Below are 6,839 nucleotides of genomic sequence, written 5' to 3' on the forward strand. Positions count from 1 at the left end.
ATTTTATGAAATATATTTTATATATTAATAATGAACTTGTGAAGGGTGAGTGCTAAACAGACATTTGTAAGCATCTGAAAGTTGACAAGTCAAGGATTTGAGGACACTAGCTTTGACTTGTTCTTGGTGAGAATAGAAATGTCAAAGTGAATGCTAAATGATGCTTTTTCATAATAAAAAAAATGCCTGTGAAGGCTAATCAGAAAATTGCTTGCCACAGTAGCTGAGAGCTGTAGCCCATAAGTATACTAATAATGGGCTTTTTGAGAGTCATTTTCATGACTTCCATTTCAGGCTACTGTGACCATGACAGCCATGCAACAGCAATTCTTGTAACAACTAGACAAAGGCTACTGCAGAGGTTTTTTAACTTACAATACATGGTTGGATTTCCTGAAAATGTATGCAAGTGTCATATATGTAAATGTTTACTTTTCTGAAGAGGGTATCCTTGGCATTCATTGAATGTTCACAGGGGTTCATGCCAAAATAAAGGTTAGGAACCACTAAACTAGGTTGTAATGGCCCATCTACTATCCTACTCAGTAAAGCACATTTTCAGAATGCGTTGCAGCTATTTAGTAACTTGAGACAGCAGGTCTCTATTCAATGAAGTGGCAAAAACTGGTCTCTGGGTTACCAAATCATGAATGCCAGGAAATGCATGGCAAATACTGGAGAGGAGGGCAGAAGGATTTTAGTAGCACCACAAAATGTTGGTTACTATAATAGGCAGGAAAGAAAATATCATTATTGACATTTTGATTCAAGCAAACAAATTCACACCTGGATTTCACTTTTTGGGTCATCCCTCTGCCACTCTACTAGGTTCTGGACAATCTCTCAAACGCTAGATATCAGGTGATAAGTATGTGCTCAGGAAATGTGGACTCATTTTGACATTGGCCTTAGTAAAGCTCAATTACAAAGGGGAAGTTTCAAAACATATGCAAAAACAACTCCAAATGGACCTCACATTTTTTTCTTGTCTTCGTGATTTTCTTTTACCATAACAGGCCATATTTGGCCTGTGGACCATAGGTTGTTTTGATGCCTGCCCTAGATCAATGAAAGCCAATCATGGGTATTTAGGACTAGAAGGCAGTTTAAAAGGTTATCTTGTCCATTACAGAAAAGGAAAATGTAAATATGTACATGTAATATACATATGTAAATATATATTTACATATTTGGCAATACCACATGCACATTATTCTGGACAGAGAGAGAGTTATCTGTGCACTTCTTAAAACATATTCTAAAAGAAATTCACACTTCCATTGGTACCATACTCGTTTTGCAAATACCATTGATCTTTCTAAACTTAAATGGCTCCTGATATGCTTTAAGCTTATTACCTATTACCAGTCTTACATGAAAGTAAGAGCAGCCACTCTCCAGAATGCAGACAGTACCTCTTTGTGTGTGCGTGTGAGTTTGTGCACACATGTATGCATGTATACACACACACACACACACACTTTGGAGGGGTGTCCAATAATTCTGGGGTTCGATAAGAAATACTTCTTAGCTATGAAAAGGATAGGCTGAGCCAGTTAAGGGACTATGACATCTTCAAAGCTCATTATACCACCTGCCTAGTTTTACAAATATAACTATCTCCCCAAATCCAGAAGTACACTTTGATTTTAAGGTGGCTATATTTAGGTGACCATAGAACTTTTTGACCAAACTGGGACACCTTTAAGGGTGAAATAAATATCCTGAAACAATAGGTATAAAGCACAACATATGGCCAAATTATAGTTCTCCATAGAGGAAATGCTTTAACTTCCCCTAAACAAAATGAAAATCTATGCCTGTTCTGGATGGGGGACTGCTACTCAAGCAGTGAGGCCCAGGATATAATCTTGGTGTCTAATTCCCCTCAAGTTAAATATTAGGAGCAGCGTTTTGATTAAGTTATTGTATAATACTAATGGGCTACTGAGTGAGGAGAGGTGTGACTTTTTAAATTGAGTTTGGAGGTGTTTAAGAAAATCGATAATTGTTTATTTCAAAATCATATTACTGGGATGTAGAAGATGATATATTGAAGTGCCTTTTAGAAAAATAAAAATTATGTGCATATCAGTTGGTCCTGAAGACCTCAGTCTTTTTTTCTACCAGAGAACAAGGGAGGGAAAGACATCAGTTCATAGTGTTTATCCACAGAAAAAGAGACCAATAAGAGCACATTCTGAGCAGAGGCCTTCAAATCACTGTGGTCAATTAAGGACCGTTGGGAAGAGAGGCAGAGTGTTCTCACTCCCTTAGCTGGTCCAATTAAAACCCTACCTTCACTAAAAGGCATCCTTCCCCTATACTCCACTTTCCTGGCTGACCCCACTCCCAGACCAGATTTCTCCAAGGTTGTGATATGCCTAATGTTGCACAAGGTCAGTGTTGTTTGAGAAGAGAGAGGAATGTTCACCTCTTCCTAAAACAAAATTTTATGCATGAGAGAAAACTCTGAAATTAAAGGTGGTCTCATGTGATGCAGTCTTGCCCAGTGTTCTTTGTTTTGTTTCCAAGGAGCCCTGGAGAAGTGGCATGGAGAGCCCAACAAATCCTTTGTGTTCTAACCCTGTGATCTAGACTTTGAAAAGGTGGAGAAACCATCAATTAGAGAGCTGATGGGCAAATTTTTGGAGGAGGTAAAAGGGGAAAAATAAAGAAAGAATTAAAATGTCCAAATCTGCTTTCCCCATCAAACCAAAGATGGGTAAAGCAGGGAAACCAGATAATCTACTCCTTAGTATATTACTTCTCTTCCCTATCATCTACTTTGGTCCTTTACTCTTTTTGCTTACTGTAAGGCAGAACACTTAAACCATGTTTGTGTCAGCAGATAAATATGTGTAAAGATAATGTAATGGGGTCAAAAGTCAATTAGAATCTTTTTTTTCCCCCTTACTAAGGAATTTGGAAAGATAAAATAATTCACTAGAACTAGATTAGGAACAGAGCAACTGCAATCAATGCTTCTTTGCTAAAGCTAGTCCCTCACCAAAGCAAATACTTCCATGAGACCAGGATCTCCACAGTGATTGAAATCCACAGGTATATCTTTGAATGTTTAAAATCCAGCACTTATCACTTTTCCCATCCCTCTTCTCACCTCCTAAACATAGGCAATACCACCACATCTTTACTTCTCTCTGTTCTAGGGAGTTTACAGGTAATTAGAAGATTGTAGAAAAAAGAAAAAGAGAGAATGTCTAAGAAAAGTAGAGACAAAGTGGCAGTGTTCTGCATTTGGCAACAGGGTGGTGTGTGTGTGTGTGTGTGTGTGTGTGTGTGTGTGTGTGTGTGTGTGTGTGTGTAAAAAGCATTGATGCATTGAAGATTTATTCACTAAACAAGTTGATTTATTTAGCAAACTTGATGCATGTCAAATTTCCCAGGTGTTTACAATAATTAATACCCATTTGTCAGAGTTATTATTTAGCCAAATATTTGTTTTAAAAGTATTTTCCTTTAAATGATTTTCTTTAGCCCACAGCACAAGCAACCCATGGTTCATTTTAGTTATGTCATGTCATGTCATGTCATGTCATGTCATGTCAACAACAGCTTTTTAGTAGAGGTCTCTAAAATCTAATCTTCCTGGGGCTATTTACTCTCCACCCAAAATCTATTCTTTTTTCCCTAGAAATAAATTTTTTGTTAAATCACATCAGAGGGGGAAATTTTTTAATATGTATAATGTCTCTTCACTTTTTATTTACAAAGAACATAAGCTTCTCAAAATACTGTTAAAATAATAAATGTGAATACTGTTAACTTAAGAATTGGTTATAAGGATAAAAGGATATGATTTTGTGTGTGCATGAGTGTGTGACTATGGGATGTGAAAGACGGTTTGGACAGCTGGGGGAGAGCATAACAAGTAAATAGAGTCAAATTTCAAGTCTTAAATTTGTTGAATAAACCTACTATATCTGTACACATGTCCACAAAAATTATATTTTTTCAACTCAAATTAATGCAATCTATCTAGGTTCTTGGGGCGGTAAAATATTGGAAGGTATGTCTAATCACTAGCTGCCATAGCTGCTTTGAGTTCCTGTATTGTAAATGTGCTATTTGCAAAAGCAAGATACTCGTTTTGACCTCCCAGGTCAAGGAGTATGGAGACTAGGAAAGATGAGGTGGGGGTAGAGAAAGGGAAATACCACCACCACACAAATAAATCTTTGACCTAGTAAGTAAACATGTTTTTTGTTGTTATTACTGGGTAAAATGTGCAAGTCTTCCAGAAATTAGGCACTGTAATAAAAATGTACCAGCCCAAATTTAAATTGCTCACTAGACAGATGGTTAATTATATTCACAGCCACATACTTCACTGGGATGGAGTTTCAGACACCCAGTCAGTTTTATTTGATTAGCTGATTTCCCAGTTAATATGTAAAATGACAGTTACTTAGGGCTTTTTTGTTCCCTTCTAAAAATATTTTAAGTACGTATAAATTCTCCTCAGCCATGAGAATGTCATTGCTGTAAATAAAACGTTTGAACATATGTTGCCATATGTGTACAAGATGTAAGGGAGAGTCATACCTGGAGACCCAAATGATCTCTACAGTTCAGGGAAGACCATTGAACACCTTTTCTCACCAAGCAAAATATTTCAGGACCTATCAGCATACTCTGCTCCTCCACCAAAAACAACAGAGGAGCTATTCAAATCCAGGGTGAACGTGCTTCAGATGCTTTTTAAAAAACAGCCCAGCAGCCCTACACACAAATCATGTATTTTCAGATAACAGTCTAGAAAATGGAATGTTAGGGAAAGGTTAAATTAGCTAAGTATACTGCACATGATTCAACAATTCTGGGAGCCAAAATGCAGAAGCAAAATATGAAACCCACTTAATCAAAAAATAACGAGAAATTAGACAAAAATCAAGTGTGCTGGTGTCGAAATAGGGATGCCATTTTTTTTTTAACTTCGAAAAAAGACAGAAAACCTTGCGCGGGTGATTCAGTCCCTCAGGAATCAGACCGACAGAAGCAGTCATGATGAAACCACTGGATTCCTCAGCAGGCCGGCGCCAACTCAGCGGCGCGTTTTCCACACTTTCCCAGAGCCGGCCCACTCCCCTCGCCGGCTCTTGGCCTCCCCATTCCACCGGGTGTGCCAGACCCGAGTGGACGTGTGTGGTGTGGCTGGGCACGGCCAAGCGAAGCACCAGAAGCCATGCAGGGAGAGGGGCAATTCGACTGCCATCCAGAGAGGGAAGGGGCCTTGGGGTAATTTTCGCAAAGGTGACAAGCTGGATGAAGCTTGACAGAGCCCCCAATTTAGACCCTCCAGCAGCCCCAGTCAAGTGGTGCGTGCTCACAGGCACTCTGTGGTGCTCAGGTCAGCGCCCCGCGCGTGGGAGGTTCAGGAGGTGTGGGCCGCCGTGCTTCGCACCTCTGCCGCTGTGACCCTGACTCAGGGTCACAACCGCAGTGGGTTTTCCCACTCACCCCTAAGCCTGCGGTGTCTGTGCCTATTCCCTGGCCAGGGTCTCCAGAGCAGCAGCCTGAAAGGAGGCGGCAGTTGGCTGGTCCCCACTGCCTGGCCCAGTGCGTGTGAGCGGGGCAGCTCCAGCCGCCTGCCTCCCCTCCCCCCCCCCCCCCCCCGCTTCATTACCCCCCGCCCCCCACCCGCCCTGCGCTCCAGCACTGAGGCCTTTCCTAGATTACAGTGCTGAGCCGGGACCGCGCGCCCCCGCGGCCTTGCTACCTAGTACACAGATACACACAGGCACGCCATTCTCACACAGATACCCTCCCTTCCGTCTGCCCTTCCTTCTCTTCTCTCTTGGCCTCCCCCAATTCCTTCCACTCCCTGTCGACGCTACCCGGAGCCAGCTGGGGAGCCAGTGAGAAGACCAGAGGGCTGGATAGCAGCGTCTGTACTCACCTCACAGGCCGACTCCTGGGGTGCACGTCGCTGGCGGGTTGTGGCTGTGGGCGCTGGAACGAGCACGGCCGCAGTGAAAGCTGGGCTCCCGCCACCACCACCGTTGCTCTAGCTGCCACTGCTGCTGCTGCTGCTGCTGCTGCCGCTGCTGCTGCCGCCGCCGCCGCCGCTGCCGCCGCCGCCGCCGCCGCCGCTGCTGTCACCACAACCTCTGCCTCAGCTCCATGTGCCAGGCCCGCCAGGTGGACGCGGCTCTCTCCCTCAGGCGCTGCTGCCGCCTTGCTAGATGGAGTCAGATCTATAGGGCTCTGGTCCTGGAACTCAGTGCCTCTGCGGCTGCCAGCTGCTCCAGGGATCCGCACTTGGCCCGCACAAGCGCTAGCTCGTGCAGTGGCTACCTCGGGAGACAGCTGCGCTCATGGCGCTGGAGCCCGCTCAGTGCGGTAGCAGTGGCTGTTGGCGGGAGAGAGAGAGAAGGAGGAAAGCTGCTAATGTCGCTACCCTGTTAAAGCTACTGCTAAATGCTGCTACTGCTACTGCTGTGGCGGCTGCTGCTGCTGCTGCTGCTGCTGCTGCTGCTGCTGCTGCTGCTGGCTTTCCTTCCCGGATTCTCCCTCTGCCTCGTCTCCCTCCTCCCTCTCTTTTTCCTCCTCCTCTTCTTCCTCCTCCCCCTCCTCCTCCTTCCGCTGCTTTTCTCAGAGCCTCTGCTGGCGCTGCCTGGTCTCCTCTTCCCCCTGAGCTGCCACTGCCCATTCAGAAAGGTGCCCAGATTGGGACTGCCTCAGCTGCCATCATCGCTATTGCCCCTGCCATTGTTTCCTCCAATGCGGCTGTTCTTGCTGGACGCGTTCCCCTTTGCCTCCCTTCACCACCACTGCCCTCCCTTTCTCTCCTGTTTTCTCTACCCTCTCTGAGGTTC

The 6,839-nt window shown here is 44.2% G+C and overlaps 1 long non-coding RNA gene across 1 annotated transcript in view; it reads right to left on the reverse strand.

The window, feature by feature from the left end:
* Nucleotides 1-6,519, reverse strand: part of LOC132224479 (uncharacterized) — a 183,459-nt gene extending 176,940 nt beyond the window's left edge. The window contains exon 1 of the long non-coding RNA XR_009450688.1: nucleotides 5,921-6,519. This is a non-coding gene — a long non-coding RNA (uncharacterized LOC132224479). The remainder of the gene's footprint in view (nucleotides 1-5,920) is intronic.
* Nucleotides 6,520-6,839: the final 320 nt, after the last annotated feature.

Source organism: Myotis daubentonii, chromosome X, assembly GCF_963259705.1.
Source record: "Myotis daubentonii chromosome X, mMyoDau2.1, whole genome shotgun sequence".
In the NCBI taxonomy this organism is placed as follows: domain Eukaryota; kingdom Metazoa; phylum Chordata; class Mammalia; order Chiroptera; family Vespertilionidae; genus Myotis; species Myotis daubentonii.